This window comes from Chiloscyllium punctatum, chromosome 21 (assembly GCF_047496795.1).
Source record: "Chiloscyllium punctatum isolate Juve2018m chromosome 21, sChiPun1.3, whole genome shotgun sequence".
Taxonomy (NCBI): domain Eukaryota; kingdom Metazoa; phylum Chordata; class Chondrichthyes; order Orectolobiformes; family Hemiscylliidae; genus Chiloscyllium; species Chiloscyllium punctatum.
Genome location: NC_092759.1, coordinates 5,739,123 through 5,759,687, shown reverse-complemented (window position 1 = coordinate 5,759,687; position 20,565 = coordinate 5,739,123). Strand labels below are relative to the sequence as shown.

At 50.3% G+C, this 20,565-nt stretch overlaps 1 protein-coding gene across 1 annotated transcript in view; it reads right to left on the bottom strand.

The window, feature by feature from the left end:
- LOC140492434 (phosphatidylinositol 4,5-bisphosphate 3-kinase catalytic subunit alpha isoform) overlaps positions 1-20,337 on the bottom strand; it is a 78,765-nt gene extending 58,428 nt beyond the window's left edge. The window contains exons 1-2 of the mRNA XM_072591325.1: positions 20,169-20,337; positions 8,617-8,802 (exon numbers count right to left, since the gene is read on the bottom strand). The gene's annotated coding sequence lies outside the window, so the exon portion shown is untranslated. The remainder of the gene's footprint in view (positions 1-8,616; positions 8,803-20,168) is intronic.
- Positions 20,338-20,565: the final 228 nt, after the last annotated feature.

The window sequence follows — 20,565 nt, the reverse complement described above, 5'->3', positions numbered from 1 at the left end:
AGGCTGGTACAATTGCAACATTTAAAAAGGCATCTGGATGGGCAAATGAATAAGAAGGGTTTAGAGGGAATATGGGCCAAGTGCTGGCAAATGGGATGAGTTTAGGTTGGGATAACTGTTTCCGTGCTGTACATCTCTATGACATATTTAGCAAGCCTCCTTTCACAAGCTCAGAACATCCAGGGATACTTCACCACTGAAGTACTTTTGTAGTGTATGTACTGTCAGAAATAAGGATGCCGTGAGCCTTTCCCGCACCCCACTAAACCATCAAATAATTTAAAGAAAACAAAAAAAAAAGAGAGTAACGTCAGTCGAGGAATTTATTTTGGCAGGGCAGCAGGAAGGGTACCCTCGCTCCTTTCCAATATGTTAGCTTTGGATTTGGACAACCCCACCGAGAGTGCAGATATGGGTCTGGAGTCTCATCAGAATGGTGGCATCTCCGAAAGTGCAGCACACTCATGACGCAGCCACTGGGGAGCTTCAGCCTGGAGTGGCTCCCAAACCAGAAACTTGGGGCAGCACAGTGGCTCAGTGGTTAGCACTGCTGCCTCACAGCGCCAGGGACCCTGGTTCGATTCCAGCCTCAGGCAACTGTCTGTGTGGAGTTTGCATATTCTCCCAGTGTCTGCGTGGGGTTTCCTCCGGGTGTTCCAGTTTCCTCCCACAGTCCAAAGATGTCCAGGTTCGGGTGGATTGGCCATACTAAATTGTCCCATAATGCCCAGGTTGGGGTGGATTGACCATGCTAAATTATCCCATTGTGTCCAGGGATGTGCAGGTTGGGTGGGTTAGCCAGGGGAAAGGCAGAGTTACAGGGATAGTATAGAGGGATGAGTTTGGGTAGGATGCCCTTCGGAGGGTCGGTGTGGATTTGTTGGGCCGAATGGCCCGTTTCCACACTGCAGGGACTTCAGTTTAGATACAGATGAGCTGCAGACCCACTCGCTTACAAGGGATGAGTGTAAAAGACAGATTTCAAAATTGAAGAGAGTTCAGAACTTCTTGGCAAAAGTGACAGCAGTAATCACACACTCAAAATGGTGTAAAAACACTCGTTTCCAGATAACCGAGAATTTAATTTATGGGTGGCACAATGGTTAGCCCTGCTGCCTCACAGCGCCAGAGACCCGGGTTCAAATCCCACTTCAGGCAACTCTCTGTGTGGAGTTTGCACATTCTTCCCGCGTGTCTGTGTGGGTTTGCTCCGGTTTCCTCCCACAGTCCAAAAGTGTGTAGGTTAGGGTGAATTGGCCATGCTAAATTGCACAGTGTTGGGCGAAGGGGTAAATGTAGGGGAAATGGGTCTGGGTGGGTTGCTCTTCGGAGGGTCGGTGTGGACTTGTTGGGCCGAAGGGCCTGTTTCCACACTAAGTAATCTAATCCAAAGCAACCTAATCTAATGTGCGTTTCAGCACCCCGTGGAAAGGTTGACACGAGACTCCGGTCAACAGGAAAGGGGGAAGGAACATGAACGTTCACACTATTTCAGAAAGTCACAGGTGGCCATTCAGCCCATCAGCTCTGAGTCAGAGTAGGGAATACTGGGAAAGACCACAGGAAGTCGGTGATCAAACCTCTCGGCCATAATGACCCACTTGCTACAACCTCTGCGGTAAAGAATTCCACAGATTTATTACCCACAGGGGACAACATCCCTCCTTGTTTCCGTCTTAAATGGGTGACCCCTTATTCCGAGAGGATTCCCGCTGGTCGTAGACTCTCCCACACGAGTCAGAGCCTCAGTCACAGCCAGCCAGTCCCGTACCCCTGGATCTCGGACAGACACACAGTCTCCCATCAAGTACACGGCCAACTTTCCAAGCGGGTTTCGATATCAGAGGATTTTATATACCCCAACGAATCAGAGTCATACAGTGCAGAAACAGACCCTTTGGCCCAACTCTTCTGTGCTGACCAGATTTCGCAAGCTGACCTAGTCCCGTTTGTCTGCATGTGGCCCTCAGCCCTCAATCTTTCCTATTCATGACCTGACCAAAATGGTTTTTAAACGTTGTACCTACACCCACCACTGGCAGCTCATTCCATATACGCACCACCCTGTGTAAAAAAAGTTGCCCCTCAGGTCCCTTTTAAAGTCTTTCCCCTCTCACCTTAAACCTATGCCCTCCAGTTTTGGACTCCCCTACCCTGTGGAAAAGACCTTCGCTATTCACCCAATCTATGCCCCTCAGGATTCTTTTAAACCTCTAAAACAAAAAAAAAGGTAACCCCCCCCCCCAGCCTCCTACACTCCAGGGAAAAAGTTCCAGCCATTCCCCTGTAACTCCAGTCCCAATTACATCCTTGCATATCTTTTCTGCACCCTTCCCAATTTAATAACATCCTCCTACAGCAGGGAGACCACAATTGTACCCAGTATTCCAAAGGTGGTCTCACCAATGTCCTGTACAGGGACACATGCCCGCTCAACTCCTATACTCGGTGCACTGACCAATAGCTGAAGAGCTCACACCCGAAACGTTGATTCTCCTGCTCCTTGGATGCTGCCTGACCTGCTGCGCTTTTCCAGCACTGACCGACAAAGGCAAGTGCTCCAAAATATCTTCACTATCTGCGACTCCACTTTCAAGGAACTATGTACCTGCACCCCGAGGTCTCCCTGTTCAACAACACTCTGCAGGACTCTACTGTTAAGTGAGCAAGTCCTGCCCTGGTTTGCTGAGCAAAATGGAAACCCCGGATTTATCTAAATTAAACTCAGTGGCCCAGCTGATCAAGAAAGGAAGGACGGTGATGAAGACTTGGTGGACAAGGAGAGGCTGGATTTCACAGTGCAGCAGACTAAAATGACAGGACATAATCTCAAAACGTACTACAGTGGCTCAAGGTTGAACAGAATTTACTGTAGATGATCCAAAATACTTCAGCTGTTCATCGGGAACAGATGGAGTGAGCAAAGCGATGCAACATGGAGCCCTATATAAATATCCCAAGAAAAGAAACATCAATCTCCCTGTTCAAAAGCAGTCTCTTGCTCTTGGCAAGGCTGACATCTCTGTAATAAAAATTACAAGTTCTGGAGAAATTCAAATCTTTACTCCTCCAAAAAGCAAGCTTCATATCCAACTTGCAGCCCCAGCTTCCCCCAACAATACCCAATCAGCTCTACATTCTCAGGTCCGAGCCTGGAGTAGGCCATTCAGCCCGTCAAGTCAGCTCTGCCATTCAATTAGATATCACGGATGATCTGATCACTGACTTCCTGTGGCCTTTCCCACTATCCCCTTCCCGAATAAAAATTTCTCTCAGCCGTGATACACTTAATGACACACTCGCCACAATCTCTGCTGTAAAGAGTCCCGCGGATTCATTACCCTCGGGGTGGGGGGGGGGGGGGGGAAGAATTCCTCCTCGTTTCCGTCTTAAAATAGGTGACCCCTTATTCTGAGGTGATGCTCTCTGGTCCTAGACTCTCCCACACAAAAGGAAGAAACAACCTCTCCACACCTCACCTGCCAAATTTCTTATGTCTCAATAAAGGTCAGCTCTCGTTATTCTAAAGTCCGTTCAGAGCACAGGCCAAATTTACTCAACCTCTCATAAAATAGTCCCTCTGTTCCTAGAATTGGCCTAATGAGCTCTCTCTAGACTGTCTCCAAAGCCTGCATATCTTCCCTTAGGTAAAAGGGGACCAAAAATGGTTCATGGTACTCCAGGTGTGGTCTGACTAATGTTTTATACAGTTTTAAGCAAAACCTCGCTGTTTTAATACTACAGTCCCTTTGAAATAAAAGGCCAACATCCCATTTGTTCGGAGGAAGGATCACTCAACCTGAAATGTTAAGTCTGGGCTTTCTCTCCACAGATGCTGCCCGACCCGCTAAGCTTTTCCAGCAACTTCTGTTTTTGATTCCATCGGTCTCCCTAGTGAGCTGAACTTGGATGCCAGCTTTTCAGAGATTCAGACACAATGCTCTGCGTGGATAGTGGTGGGAGAGCCAAGATGGCGGCATTGGCACGGTCGGGAGTGCTAGGCCTCCCAAGCTGATAAAGCACCAGGCCAGGCACATCCTTCTCTCTCTTTCCTTTTCTTTCATCTTCCGACGTCATGGTGAAGCCGGAGCGTGGTCAGAGGGTCTTCGGCAGCAGCAGCGCACACTGCCGACCTCGGTAGGCCCGGAGCCTGGACTCAGGAACTCAGTGGGCCGTCGGTTGCTATGGAGCCTGGTGCCCAGAGCAGGGCTGCGTTAGACCCAAGGCGGTGACTCGAGTCGGAGGAGAGGTCCCGGTCCGGGCTGCTTAAAAAAAAAAGGACCCTAATACTAGATTTGAAAACATATTTATTTTTCTAATTCATTCCTAAAATTTTGCACTTGGGTACCTCTGTACCCAAAATGGTGCCGTAAGAGGCGACTTTGTAAACTTGTCACTGGGCTCATGTGATGATATACCTAATTCTGATGCTAACTCCTCTTGCCAGAGCGCACAACCTAACATTTCCCTCACATTTTCTCCAACGGCCAAGTCCCCCTCGCTGAACCGGTCAACATTGTTCTGACCATCCTCACTGGTCTTCAATACCGCCTCTCCCCATGACCCGCAATCCACCTCCATAGCCCCAAGAAACTAGGCCGACATTCCCATCTGTTGACACTGAGGGAGGGCCACACTGCTTTTTGTTTTGAGGTGGTGTCACCGTGACGTGGCTTTTGAGCTGAAGGCCTGTCTGCCTTCCCTGCTTGAAGCAGCCTCAGCACTCATTTTAAAACAGGAGGAGGTTGGCAGACGTGTAGCCTTCAAATCTGTTCATCGTTGTGTCGGCGTTTGTGACACCTCATCACGCAGAGATTGGGGAGCCGGTCTCCCACTTTACAATACTTCCCAACGTGACGTAAACCACACAGTGCAAACTCGGGACAAGACAAAACAACTAACATGTATAAATCGCAACTCTCTTTCGACGTGGATTTCTGGGGGTTTAATCAGATTCATTGAAGAGTCGCTGGATACCTGCATCAACACGATCGCTCTAATTCCCAGAGAGTAGGTATCTCCACTCCCTGCGGGAACACTGCTTCCCAGGAGGGACGGACACCAACTTTTCGGGCTCTGGTCTTGGGGACCAGTGTGTGCAGCCTGTTTAAGATCTCTTCATAAAGACGGGGTTGAATTGCACACGGCCGCTTTGGCAGTCACACAGGCACAGGATGCGAGCCGGGGCACACGGCCTAGTGAGACGATGTCTAGGAGAGTGCCAACACTTTCAGTGAGTCACTATCTTCCATCCAAGTCGTCCGTGCTGACCAAGTTTCCCAAACAGGACTGGGCTCATTTGCCTGTGTTTAGCCCACATCGCTCCAAATCTTTCCTATCCTTGCACCTGCCCCAATGTCTTTTATATGTCGTAACTGTACTGCATCCCCCACTTCCTCTGAAAGTTCATGCTGTGTATGAACTGCTCACTGTAAAAGTTGCCCCTCAGGCCCCTTTGAAATTTTAGTCCTCTCGCCTTAAAATTACGCCCCCCTCAAGTTATAGAGTCAGGCAGCATCGTTAGGAGGTGGCCCCCAGGGATCTATTACTACACGCAAGGAGCTCAGAAATGTGGTAGCGATCGCAGGAGCTGTTTGGAACGGGTCTCAATGCTGCTATGAGGTGAGCCAATTTTTGCAGAGACTATTTCCGTAGGTGAGCACTGCCTCACAGCACCTGGGACCCGGGTTCAATTCCCGCCTCAGGCGACTGACTGTGTAGAGTTTGCATGTTCTCCCCGTGTCTGCGTGGGTTTCCTCCGGGTGCTCCGGTTTCCTCCCACAGTCCAAAAGATGTGCAGGTTGGGGTGGACTGGCCATGGGAAATTGGCCAAAGTGCCCAAGGATGCACAGGTTAGGTAGATTGGCGATGCCGAACTGCCCATAGTGTCCAGAGGTATGCAGGTTAAGTGGGTTAACCATTAGAAATGTAGGGTTACAGAAATACAGTAGGGAGGGTGTGTGTGTGTGGGATGCTAGATTAGATCACCTACAGTGTGGAAACAGGCCCTTTGGCCCAACAACTCTACACTGACCCTCCGAAGATTAACCCACCCAGACCCATTCCCCTACCCTTATATTTACCTCTGACTAATGAGCCTAACACTATGGGCAATTTAGCGCGGCCAATCCACCCTAACCTGCACATCTTTGGACTATGGGAGGAAACCAGAGCACCCGAGGAAACCCACACAGACACGGGGAGAATGTGCAAACTCTATACAGACAGTCGGCTGAGGCTGGAATCGAACCTGGGTCCCTGGTGCCGAGCCATAGTGCTGCCCCAAAAATGCTCATTGGACATTCAGTGTGGATTCAAAACGGGCCGAATGGCCTGCCTCCACATTGTGGAGATTCTTTTTTTCTCCCCCCCCCCGCCCGAGAAAAAATAGGTAGAGGTGGGTAGATTCTTGCTAAGCAAAGTGGGGGGGGGTGACAGGCTTGGGGGAAGTGCGAATGAGGTGATAAGTCAGATCAGCCACAATCTGACCGAATTGCGGAAGGTCCAGGTGTCACCTGCTCCCGATTTAGGTCGATGAGTTTGATGGCATTTCGAGGGATGGTGGGAGCAGGCTGAATTTGGAAAGGGTACCACATGCAGCGTCAGCATCTCACCTACACACCACCTCGCAGTGACAAACACAACATGCAGCATTTGTCTGCACGTGTACACCAGTGTCCTCACCTCAAACCCCCCCCACTTCTGAGCGATTTTCGAACATCTAGTACTGGATAGGCAGGTAGGTGACCCTCCAATTCAACATGGGGATGACTGAAGCCATTGGTTTCAGTCCCTGCTCCAAACTTTGTTCCCCCAGCGCCAAACCCTATTCAAGCTTCAAAAATCATTGGAACATCAGAATTAGGAGTGGGATTAGGCAATTCAGCCCCTCGATATTCCTCTGGCGTTCTACGTGACCATAGCTGATCTAACCTTGGTCTCAGCACCACTCTCCTGCCTGCTCCCTTTATTCTGCTTTTCATCAGAAACATAATCAGTTCCTTTCTTCAACCTGTTGATCGATTCTGCCTACACTGCACCCTGGGGCAGCATGTTCCACAGATTCACAACCTTCTTAGACAGAGGTCATTTCTCCTCAATCTCAGTTTTGTCGTTACCCCACCCCACACCGTATCTTGTTTGGGTCTGTCCCAAGTGGGGAAACATCTATTCAACGTCCACTTCATTAATCCCCTTTAGCATTCTCATCATTGACTTTTGGTGGGATGTTACTCATGCACCCCTACCCACTAACAGCACAGAGGTGGAACGAATGAAGAGCGTCAAGCTCATCCACACAAGCTTTCGTGGACACTTCATGTGGACGCACTGGTTTCAAAGGCCCAACAACATCTCTTCTTCCTCCGGCAGCTGAGGAAATTTGGCATGACAGCAAATACCCTTGCCAACTTTTATAGGGTGCGCCAGAGAGCATTCTGTCTGGATGTACCACTACCTGGTACGGCAACTGTACCATTCAAGATCAGAGACGGTTACAGAGAGTGGTGAACTCGGCCCAGACAATCACAAAGGCCAACCTCCCATCTATAGAATCCATCTACCAGGCCCATTGTCAAGGAAAGGCCGCCAGCATTCTCAAAGATCCATCCCACCCTGACAATGTTTCTCTACAACCTCTACCATTGGGGAGAAGGTACAGAAGCCTGAACACACCCACCAGCCGGTTTCACAACAGTTTCTACCCGACTGTTGTTAGAATACTGAATGGACTCACAAACCCTTAACATTCGCCTGTCCCTGTGTTTTTGTTTTTGCTGCTGTTTACCTCTTATTTACCCATCTACGCTTCTAAACTCTGGTTGGCCTGTATTGCTCGTAAGACAAAGCTTTTCACTGTGTACACGCGACAATAAATTCAATTCAATTTTACATACCTCGATCAGATCCCCCTCCTAGTTATTCTGAACTCCAGTGACTACTAGCCCAAAAGTACTTCAATCGCTCCTCACACGACAGCCCTTTCAACCCTGGAATCAATTCTGAACTGCCTCCAGTGCCACCACTCCCTCTGTCTGACTCTCCCTCAAGTAAGGAGACCAGAACTGGACACAATACTCCAGGGGTGGTCTCACCAAAGCCTTATCTAACCGTAACAACACTTCTTTACTTTTATAATCCAGCCCTTTTGCAATAAATACCAGGATTCTATTTGCAACCCTGGTCTTTTATTTGACAAACTGTCAGCAGTATGTTGGAAATATTCCCCATTTGCCTGCGTTCAGCACCAGCTTTAATCAGGAAGTTCAACACCATCCAGGACAGCAAGCTGATTAGATTGGAAGGCCATCCAACACCTTCACGTAACGGCATCTCCAGAACACGTCGCAAAAAACTAACTAAGGTTCCTAATACAGCTTCCGAATCCATGACCCCTTCTATCTAGCAGAAGGACAGCAGATACATGGGAACACCACCCCCTGCAAGTTCCCCACCATGCCTCACCATCCTGATTCGGAAATCCAGCACCGTTCCTTCCCTGTCCCTGGGTTTGAATCTTTCGCAGCACGGACATCCCAAGGAACACTGTAGTTTTTTTAAAAAAAAAAGGTGGCAGCTCATCAGGGAAGCTTCAGGGAAGGGAAATCTCTTCCTTACCTGGTCTGGCCAGTGTGTGGTTCAGGAATCATGTGGTCGTCACTGACCAAATAAACCACTCAGTTCAAAGTCTATTTGGGATGGCCGACAGATGCTGGTCCAGTTGGTAATACCTAGGGTATCCCATGAATGAACTTGTATCGGTGACTCCAAGTTGAAAATTCTTCACGAAGCGCTCTGGGACATCTAGAGACGACAGAAGGTGCTGCTGAACCACAAGTCTCGCCTTCTCATCTTACAAAAAAAAAAGGTTCTGACTGCTGCTGATCTGATCTCACTCTGTATCGGAAGCGATTATTTAGCAGCGAGGTGCTGGGTTGCGGGGGGTGGGGGGGGGGGCTATGCTCGCCCTCCAGCCCTTGGCCAGACAAACTGGCAGCGTCATCACATCAGCCCCTCTCTTCAAATCTCCCACGATGGAGACAAGAGCATCACAGGCAGAGGAAGAATAAGCTGTCAGAGACTGAAACGACGATTTCCTGTTTCGGTGGCTGACATTTACCACATTGTGGCGGTCTGTCGATAAACGACTTCAAAGTAGGTCAAAAGGCGGAGCCACTTGCGGTTACCTGGCTTTTTCACAGAATCGTTACAGCACAGTGATGGAAGTCTTCGGCCCCCTACAATGTGGAAGCATGCCATTCGGCCCATCGAGTCCACACCGACCCTCTGAACAGCATCCCAGCTAGACCCACCACCCTACCCCATAACCCTACATTGCCCATGGCTAACCCAACTAGCCCGCACATCCCTGGACACTATGGGCTTGGGGGCTCCTCCGGGTGCTCCGGTTTCCTTCCACAGTTCAAAGAACGTTGCGTGCAATTCCGGTCTCCTTCCTAGCGGAAGGATGTTGTGAAACGTGAAAGGGTTCAGAAAAGATTGATAAAGGATGTTGCCAGGGTTGGAGGGTTTGAGCTACAGGGAGAGGCTGAACAGACTGGGGCTGTTTTCCCTGGAGTGTCGGAGGCTGAGGGGTGACTTTATAAGAGGTTTACGAAATCATGAGGCACATGGATAGGATAAATAGGCAAGGGAGAGGCTGAATAGGCTGGGGCTGTTTTCGCTGGAGTGTCAGGTGCTGGGTATGTTGGCAATAAGTGACTAACCTTGCACAGAGGGAGCACATGGCTGGGTTGGTCTGACAGCCTAACATACAATGGAGAGAAACCACACTCCAGAAGCTAGACACTACCCAGGAGAAAACAGCTTGCCTCGACTGGAACCCCGTCACCTCCCCCAACAAACACTCCCTCACGTTCAGTCGGAGCGTGTACCAGCAACAAGACACACGACAGCAACTCGCTAGTGTTCCTGTCCACCATCTTCTGAACGGATAATCCCCAACACCGGAGGGGGCAAGGGCAACAGATACACGGGCACGTTTAACCACCCTCAAACCCCATCCCGAGTTGCTCACCACCTCGATTTGGGAAAGGTGTCAGCCTTCCTGTACTGTGGCTGGAGCCAAAACCCTGGAATTTCCTCACCCCCATGGTGGGCGGGTGGGTCTACACTGCATGGACTGTGATGGTTCAAGGCAACACCACCTTCTCCAGTGGCAATTAGGGGTGGGCAATCAATGCTGGGCCCAGTCGGAGACGTGCACATGTCACTAGCAAAACGGAGGCCATTCAACCTGCCCTGATCGGTTGACCCTGTCGTTACTTCTGCCGACCACCCCCTCCCCTCAATCACCTGACTCCTATTGGTGAATCGCTGTGCGTCAGGCAGCACAGTCCAGATCACAACAAACCACGCAGCAACAACAATTCACATGGCCCCCCACAGGAGCTGTGCTGATTACCATCGATCCGTGAGGTGATTGACTGACCGACCCACCTTCCAGCTGGTAGAAACTCGCTCCCCATTGTTCGCTCCCTTTGAACTTCAAATACACTCTCCTAATCTGCTCAGCTCCAACAGGCACAAACCTCCCCCCCACTCCCCTCCCTAGTCTACACCAGGACTGTGCATCCACCCCTGCACCAGTCTACTAAATCTCCTGGACACCCGCGAGGGCAATGACGTTCTCTGGAAGGGGAGTGGATTGAGAAATCAAATTGTGCTCTATCATAGGTCAGGATACACAGGAAAACGCACTCCAATTTCTGAAGCTTGGATTTCCATTCCTAAGAATTACAGAACTAGGGCAAAAAGGATTAGGTCACAAACCTGAGGGAAACGGAGCTGGTTTGAAAACGGGCGCCGGTACACTAGACTCTGAATTAGCCATTTCAAAATCCAAAACTGAACGGGGTACGAACTCAAGAACATGAACGCCTCACCAACCTTTACAGGTGCACCACATGGAAAGCATTCTGTCCAGGTGCATAACGGCCTGGTATGGCAACTGCTCTGCCCAGGACGGTGAGGAACTACAGAGGGTGGTGTGCACAGCCCAGACCATCACGGAAGCGAGCCTTCCATCCATAAGCTCCATCTACACTTCGTGTAGCTGCAGAAAGGCTGCCAAAGACCCCCTCCCACCCCGGTAACACTCTCTTCCAACCTTTCCCATCAGGCAGAAGATACAGAAGCGTGAACGCATGCACCAATAGGTTCAAGAGCAGCTTATTCCCTGCTGTTCAGTAGACTGGTGAACGGACTCTCCAACTTCAAATAAGTGCTGATCTTGCTCTGTGCACCTCCTGTCCAGTGAAACCTGCCAGCCTCAAATCGGTCCAAGCACCTTATGACCTGGATGCTCATTTTCTAAGGTAATGTCATTTCCCGTTCTTTTTCTCAATGGGTGGTAAATGGGATCCAAGTCAACGTGTTTGTTGATAGAGTTCCGGTTGGAATGCCACGCTTCTAGGAATTCTCGTGCGTGGATCCCAGTTATCACCCGCTGAGAAAACGAACAGTAGAGAAATGTCACTAGAGGAAATGACATCACCACAGGATATCACATCACCAACCCAAGGAAACCCAAACATTTAAATAGGAAGCGGGCTATACCACCAGTGCTTCATCCAGAGGCTCACTGATGTTACCTAGTACGGTGACGAAGCATCTGAAATCAAACCTTCAGCTCAGCGACCAAACCTACATCTAGAACCTCAACCTGAGCTACAAATCTTCTCAAAACTCATCTTATGATCTGTATTGCCCTTGCTTGCCAAGATCTGCCTGCACTGCTCACAAACAAAGCTTTTCACTGTACTTAGGTACACATAATAATAAATCAAAATAAAATGGAGGTGAGGAGATATTGTTTCACTCTTGCCCTTGATGTTCATTGGCATCACCATTACAAATCCCCCACCATCATCATCCTGGAGGTTATCACGGACCAGAAACTGAACCAGACAGTGGCTACAAGAGCAGGTCAGATGTTAATAATACTGCAGTGAGTAACTCCCCTCCTGACTCCCCAAAGCCTGTCCACCATCGACAAGGCTGAAGACAGGAGTGTGAGGGAATACTCTCCACTTGCCTGGATGAGTCCAGAGCTAGCGGCTCTGCATCGAATCAGCCGATTTGATTGGCACCACACGCACAGCCGGAAGATAGCAACGCCTGCAAAACACAAATGCTCCTTCCAAACCTGCAACAATAACCACCTGGAAGGACGAGGACAGCACAGCCATGGGAACACCACCACCAATTACCGGCCCACCCTGACTGGGATCTAGTCTGGCTTAACTAGTACTGGCTCAAAATCCGGGAACTCCCTCCCTGACAGCGATGGGAGATGGAAGATTCCCACCACAATCTCAAGGGATGGGAGTTCATGTTGCGGCTGTACAGACATTGGTCAGGCCACTGTTGGAATATTGCGTGCAATTCTGGTCTCCTTCCTATCGGAAAGATGTTGTGAAACTTGAAGAGGGTTCAGAAAAGATTTACAGGGATGTTACCAGGGTTGGAGGGTTTGAGCTACAGGGAGAGGCTGAACAGGCTGGGGCTCTTTTCCCTGGAGCGTCGGAGGCTGAGGGGTGACCTTATAGAGGTTTACAAAATCACGAGGGGCATGAATACGGGGTGTAGACATGGTCTTTTCTCCTGGGGTGGGGGAGTCCAGAACTAGACGGCATAGGATTAGGGTGAGGGGGAAAAGATTTAAATGGGACCTAAGGGGCAACTTTTTCCACAGAGGGTGGTACGTGTATGGAATGAGCTGCCAGAGGATGTGGTGGAGATTAGTACAATTACAGCATTTAAAAGGCATCTGGATGGGTCTATGAATAGGAAGGGTTTGGAGGGATATGGACCTAGATTAGGTTGGGAAATCTGGTCGGCATGGAGGAGTAGGGCCGAAGGGTCTGTTGCTGTGCTGTACATCTCCATGACTCTAAATGCTGCTACAGCCAGTGAGACCCACGTCCCATGAATGAACAAAATAAAACCCCCTCAAGAGGGCTGTGAGACCACCCCCCCCCAGGGAGAGTAGGGGAAGAAAAATGACAGAGGGAGACGAGCTGCCATCATCTGTTTGGAACAGCGAAGCAGGGTTGATGGGCTGAGTGGCCTCCTTCCTTTTCCTGTGTGATAGGAGGGGGATGCCATCACCAAGGGCACTGTCGCTCTCCCTACAGCGGGTTAAGGTGGTAACTTACCACCACATCCTAAAGGGGCACTCAGTGGGAGCCCAGAGAACCTGACGCTGCGTTCAGTACTGGCTGGATGGGCCAAATGGCCACCTTCAGCTGTGGAACATGACAAAACCTCTTCTTGAATATGAAAAGGATTCCTCTCCATGCCCCCTTAAAGGGGATTTCTTAAAAAAAAACATGAGGGACAGTTTAAAAAAAGAATTACAGAAGATGTTTCACGTGTAGAATGGCCTTCCTGAGGAAGTGGTGGATGCAGGTCTAGTTATAACAGTTCAAAGACATTTAGGTTAGTTCACAGGTAGGACAGGGTTGGAGAGATATGGGCCAAGTGCAGCTCGGGGTGGAGGGGACGAGTTTAGTTTGGGATGATGGGTCAGCAGGGACTGGTGGGGCCGAAGGGTCTGTTTCTGCGGCATATTCATTGCTGGCACCCATATCATAGATGTTATTAAAATAGCAACACCCCGCCAGACCAGGTGGGACTCAAACCCAATGACCTCCAGGCCCAGAGGCTGGGACACTACCATGGAGCCACACAAATCAAAGAATCCCTACAGTGTGGGAGCAGGCCATTAGGCCAAACAAATCCACACCGAACTCTGAAGAGCATCCCACCCAGATCCACTCCCCCTACCCTATCCCTGTAACGCCCATGGTTAACCCACCTAACCTGCACATCCCTGGGCACTATGGGACAATTTAGCATGGCCAATCCACCCTAACCTGCACATCCCTGGGCACTATGGGTAATTTAGCACGGCCAATCCACCCTAACCTGCACATCCCTGGGCACTATGGGTATTTTAGCACGGCCAATCCACCCTAACCTACACATCCCTGGGCACTATGGGACAATCTAGCACGGCCAATCCACCCTAACCTGCACATCCCTGGGCACTATGGGTAATTTAGCACGGCCAATCCACCCTAACCTACACATCCCTGGGCACTATGGGACAATCTAGCACGGCCAATCCACCCTAACCTACACATCCCTGGGCACTATGGGACAATCTAGCACGGCCAATCCACCCTAACCTGCACATCCCTGGGCACTATGGGTAATTAAGCATGGCCAATCCACCCTAACCTGCACATCCCTGGGCACTATGGGTAATTAAGCACGGCCAATCCACCCTAACCTGCACATCCCCGGAAACCCACATAGACACGGGAAATGTCTGTGTGGAGTTTGCACGGCTGCCCAAGGCTGGAATTGAACCCGGGTCCCTGGCACTGTGAGGCAGCAGTGCTGACCACTGAGACACCGGGCCGGCCTTAAGGGCCGTCATCATTTCAGTGTCACATGATTAGCCTTTTGTACCGACCACTGACCCTTGGCCAAGGGGACTTTGCACCCCTTGATTATCAGCTCTTGACGACATATTGGAACGCCCCAATCATTTACCTGAAACGGATGAGGACTTTCAGAGATAAGGGTCAATTGGAAGCGGTGTTTGTGGTCAGGGGCGGCACTTGTTGATGAGACGTTGAGATTTAATCAATGCTGACAGGTTTTAGATCAAGCGTTCACCCATTGGTAGCTGATAGCACCAGGAGGACGAGGGGACATACTTAAAGATTCTCTTTAAAGGAAAATTGCACTAAGTGGGTAACGAGCTGGACCAAGCTGCTTACGAAGCTCATTAATTCCAATAGGAAACATATCAGACACCTGAGAGAAACACCCTTGTGGGGGGGGGATCCGGGGATTGAGCAGAGAGCGGTGGGGGGAGGTGTTGGTGGAAATTGAGACTGTCTGGTTGCCCTACAGAAAGTCAGCATCAGCTCAATGGGCACAGCTGGTCAGGCAGCATCCGAGGAGCAGGAAAAATCGACGTTTCGGGCAAAAGCCCTTCATCTGGGACAAGGCAGGGAGCCTCTGGGGTGGAGCCCTGGGCCGTGTCCATCGCTGCTCCCTCACCACCTGGTGGAGGAATGCGTCGTCTTCCGCCTCCAACCCCAGGGCATCAATGTGGACTTCACCAGTTTCCTCATTTCCCCCCCCCCCCACCTTACCCCAGTTCCAACCTTCCAGCTCAGCACCGTTCTCATGACTTGTCCTACCTGCCAGTCTTCCTTTCCCCCCTACCCACTCCACCCTCCTCTCCAACCTATCACCTCCATCCCCCTATTGTACTCTTGGCTACCTTTGCCCCAGCCCCACCCTCCTCTCATTTATCTCTCCACCCCTGCCTTCATTCCTAATGAAGGGCTTTTTCCCCCAAAACGTCGATTTTCCTGCTCCTCGGATGTTGCCTGACCCGCTGTGCTTTTCCAGCACCACTCTCATCTCGACGTTGATCTCCAGCATCTGCAGTCCTCACTGTCACCTCAATGGGCCAGAAATGACATACTCCCACAGTCCAAAAGAGACAAACCCACAGACGTGTAGCTCTGGGATTCTCAGCAGTCTTGCTGGTAATTGTGCAAACCTTGTGTACACTTTTCAGACAGACAGACACACACAGACCTCCTTCCTCAGGTGGCTGAGATTCGGCACGTCCACGAGGACCCTCACCAACTTTTACCAATGCACTTCATTCTATCCCCGGGCATAATGGCCTGGTGCGGTAACTGCTCTGCTCAGGACCGTGAGAATCTACAAAAGGTGGTGTGCACAGCCCAAGACCATCATGGAAGCCAGCTTTCCATCTACACTTCTCGTTGCTGCAGAAAGACTGTCAACAAAGATTCGCCCTTGGGAAAGAGCAATAAATACTCACCCAGGCCCCACCAGTGAATTAGAAATGTTTAAAAAAAGGGGGAAGTGCAATGAGACAGCACAGAGCACAAATATGATGCCCACATCTCAGATATCAAGGTCTTAAAAAACACACCTTATGGGAACACGCCTTGAGCAAAAATATTAGGATCTGCTGTCACAAGATGCATGATTTCACATGGTGTGCAACAACAGAAATGACGACTCACTGGTTTTAGAAGGAGAGACAGACGGAACGGGAAGCAAGACCATTAGAAGGGTCCTTCCCCCATTCAAGGACGGTCAGTCCCGTCCATCAGGCAGAAGATACAGAAGCTTGAACCCATCCACCAGCAGGTTCAAGAGCTGCTTCTTCAGGAAGTTGCTGAATGGACCTCTCCAATTTTACGTTGACCTTGCCTGGTGCACCTCCTGTGCAGCTGTAAGCTACAGGCCTTGCTCTCTCTCTCTCTAATCACCCTATAAGAACATAATTTAGAGGTGCCAGTGTTGGACTGGGGTGCATAAAGTTAAAAAAAAATCCCACAACACCGGGTTATAGTCCAATAGGTTTATTTGGAAGCACTAGCTTCCAAAGCGCTGCTCCTTCATCAGGCGAAGGAGCAGCGCTCCGAAAGCTAGTGCTTCCAAATAAACCTGTTGGACTAAAACCTGCTGTTGTGTGCGATTTTTAAACTTTTATAAGAACATAAGAACCAGGAGCAGGAGTAGGCCGCCTGGCCCTTCGAGCCTGCTCCACCATTCAATAAGATCACGGCTGATCCGGTGATGGACTCAGCTTCACTTACCCGCTCTCTCAGCGTATTCCATCATTCCTTTACTGTTCAAAAACAAATCTATTAAGCTTTAAAAATGTTTACTGAAGTAGCGTCAACTACTTCCCTGGGCAAGGAATTCCATAGATTCACTTCTGGGGTGAAGAAGTTCCTTCTCAATTGCGTCCCAAATCCTTTAATCTCGAGGCTATGCCCTCCTGTCCTAGTTTTACCCGCCCAGTCGAAACATCCTCTACACTTCTATCTTATCCATTCCCTTCATAATTTTATATTTCTAAAAAGAGTACCCCCCCCCACCCAAATTCTTCTGAATTCCAATGAATATAATCCCAGTCTACTCAGTCTCTCCTCATAAGCCAACCACCTCAACTCCAGAAATCAACCCAGTGACCCTCCTCTGCTCCCCCTCCTGTGTCAGGCCATCCTTTCTTAAGTAAGACGACCAAAACTGCACACACTTCTCCAGGTGTGGGCTCACCAGTATCATGTACATCTGCAGCCAAACCTCCCGGCTTTGAAACTCAACCCCTTCAGCAACAAAGGACAATATTCCATTTGCCATCCTATGATCTGTACGACCTTGTTTGCTAATGATCCGACTGTACTGCTCACAAAAACAAAAGATGCTCACTGCGCGCGGGTACATGCGACTACAATAAATCCAACAAAATCATTTCATCCCCATCCTTCTCCCACATCCCACTACTCGCCCAGAACCCCAGCTTCCCAACCAACATTCAGAGCACGGGCACGGAAACAATGGCGATGGAAACCCAGGGGAGAGAGTCTGAAACGCAACTTTTAAAGCGGAAATTGCTGCAGAAACTCAGGTGGTCAGGTGGCAATGGTACAGGTAGAAAACACAGTCAACATTTTGAGCACGAAATTTGAAAAGGAAAGAGAGGCAGACAAGACGGGCGACTTGAGGGAAAGTTGTTTCACACAAAAGGATGGAGGGGAAGAGAGTCTGGAACACACTGCTCAGGAGGGTGGCTGAGGCAGGTCATCTCAACATTTTTTCAAAAGAGTGCTTAGGTTAGCACTTAATGTCAAAACATTCAAGGTTTTGAGTCATCGACTCCCTATAGTGTGGAAACAGGCCCTTCGGCCCAACAAGTCCACACCAACCCTCCGAAGTTTATCTCATTCCCTTACCCTATTACTTTACATTTACCCTTGACTAATGCACCAATCCTGATGAAGAGGTTTTGCCCGAAACGTCGAATTTCCTGCTTCTCGGATGCTGCCTGACCTGCTGTGCTTTTCCAGCACCACTCCGATCTAAACTCTGGTTTCCAGCATCTGCAGTCCTCACCTTTGCCTAATGCACCTAACCTGCACATCCCTAAACACTAGGGGACAATTTAACACTGCCAATCCACCCAAAACCTGCACATCTTTGGACTGTGGGAGGAATCCAGAGCACCCTGAGGAAACCCATGCAGACACTGGGAGAGAACATGCAAACTCCACACAGACAGTCGCCAGAGGCTGGAACCGAACCAGGCCCCTGGCGCTGCGAGGAAGCAGTGCTAACCACACTGAACCATGGTGCCACTCCCAGCGTAGATTTAATCAATTCTTGATGGTACAGAATAAAAAAACCAAAAAAAGAACTGTGGACGCTGTAAATCAGAAACCAAAAAAAATTGCTGGAAAAGCTCAGCAGGTCGGCAGCACCTGGGAGAGAAAGCATAGTTAATATTTCAGGCTGAATGAGCTTTCCTTGGAGCTCACAGGTGGTGGGTCGCTTCTGAACCATACCATTCTATGGTTCGGTAACTCTGCTTCAGAACTCGAAATGTTAAGCGTTTTCCCTCTCTCTCTCTCTCTCTCTCTCTCTCTCTCTCCACAGAAGCTGCCAGACCTGCTGAGTTTCTCCAGCAATTTTGTTATTTGTTTCAGATCACCAGCATCCTGTTTCATTGTGGAACCCGCAAAGTTTCACAGGCAGCGTTCCCCCGTGATGCGAGATAAGCAAGGCAAAATTTGACAAAAGAGAAACAGAAAAAACCAAGTAAAAAAACTTACACAGCGATACTGGACCATTGCATTGAATCCTTGGGACTCTGCACTCAAGAGATGGACAAGCAATCACAATCTACAAATTTGATCAACTCCTGGTCTTCCCAATCGCTATGGGAAATGCAGTCACCCAGGATTGTGGCACAGTGCACTTTTTAGACATGCGATAGCAACAACAAAAAATGAGTCAAAAGAACTCTGGTCAACAGAGAGAGAGAGAGAAAAAACAAGAACAGGGGAAGTTTAAAAATGAATTTAAAAAGCACACTGGCAGAGGAGTAATCGTTTAACATCTTGCACAGTAAATGCTGAACACATTCAGAGGAGAAATTATTCAGGCCTCGACGAGAATAGGGGAGGGGGTTGGGGGTAGAAAATTAATAAATCACTGGATTTTTTTTTGCGAGAAATCTGATCGATTTAGAGGTAAACAGAACCAAATTCAAACAGGAGGAACACTGCAGTGCAGGCCCCAAGGACACAGGGTGGACAGCACTTTGTTTACAATGTGGGATCTCTCTGGCCTCCTGTACAGTCACCGTAGTTTCTTCCGTTGGGTGTGGGGACAATAAAAAAAACACCACTGCCACAGAAAGGAAAAACAATCCTGGGATCATCCACAACAGCAAGCACCCCCATCACCTTTCCATGGGAGAGAGGGGGAGAGAGAGAACAGAGAAACCCCCACCCCCCACCCCCCACATTGCCTACATTCCATGGGGGAGCAGGAAAGAGAGAGAGAGAGAAATCAGAGCAGCAGTGACAGGATCATCTGGGCACATAGTAAGGAGATGGAATTGGGGGGGGGGGAGGGGGAGAGAGGGAGAGGTCAGGGTAAAGGGGGCTGCAGTACTGAAAGAGGGACAATGGGACAGGGCTGAAGGAGGGGAGGAACAAGGGGTCAGGGGTAAGAAAGGAGAAGGGGAAAAGAGAGTAGGGGGAGGGAGGAAGGAAGGACAAGAGGCATTGAGGGGGAGGGAAGAGAGGGACATTTTGGGGGGGGGGGGGGGAAGAGAAGGGGCATTATGGGGGGGGGGGAAGAGAAGGGGCATTATGGGGGGGGAAGAGAAGGGGCATTATGGGGGGGGGGAGAGAAGGGACATTATGGGGGGGGGGGGAAGAGAAGGGGCATTATGGGGGGGGGGGAAGAGAAGGGACATTATGGGGGGGGGGAAGAGAAGGGACATTATGGGGGGGGGGAGAGAAGGGGCATTATGGGGGGGGGAGAGAAGGGGCAGAGGAGACATTGTAGATGGGGAGGGGGAGGGGGGGTAAGGAGCAATGTGGGGGGGGGGGGAGTAAGGAGCAATGTGGGGGGGGGGGGGGGAGTAAGGAGCAATGTGGGGGGGGGGGGGGGGGAGTAAGGAGCAATGTGGGGGGGGGGGGAGTAAGGAGCAATGTGGGGGGGGGGGGGGGGGAGTAAGGAGCAATGGGGGGGGGGGGGGGGGGAAGTAAGTGGGCACTGACCTCGGGCATGGGGCCTCCTTTCCGCGGTCTCCCGCTCCCTGTGTCCCAGGCCCCGGCCTCAGGCTCAGGCTCCCGCCGCCTCCCGAGGCCCCAGGATCCGGCTCCAAGTGCCCGGCTTTCCGCTTCCACCAGAAAATATAATCCCAGGCCCCAGCTCCCCCAGGGAGGGAGGGAGGGCCGCTTAAAGGGACCACCCCCTTCACTGAGCCGCTTAAAGGGACCACCCCCTTCACTGAGCCGCTTAAAGGGACCACCCCCTTCACTGAGCCGCTTAAAGGGACCACCCCCTCACTGAGCCGCTTAAAGGGACCACCCCCTTCACTGAGCCGCTTAAAGGGACCACCCCCTTCACTGAGCCGCTTAAAGGGACCACCCCCTTCACTGAGCCGCTTAAAGG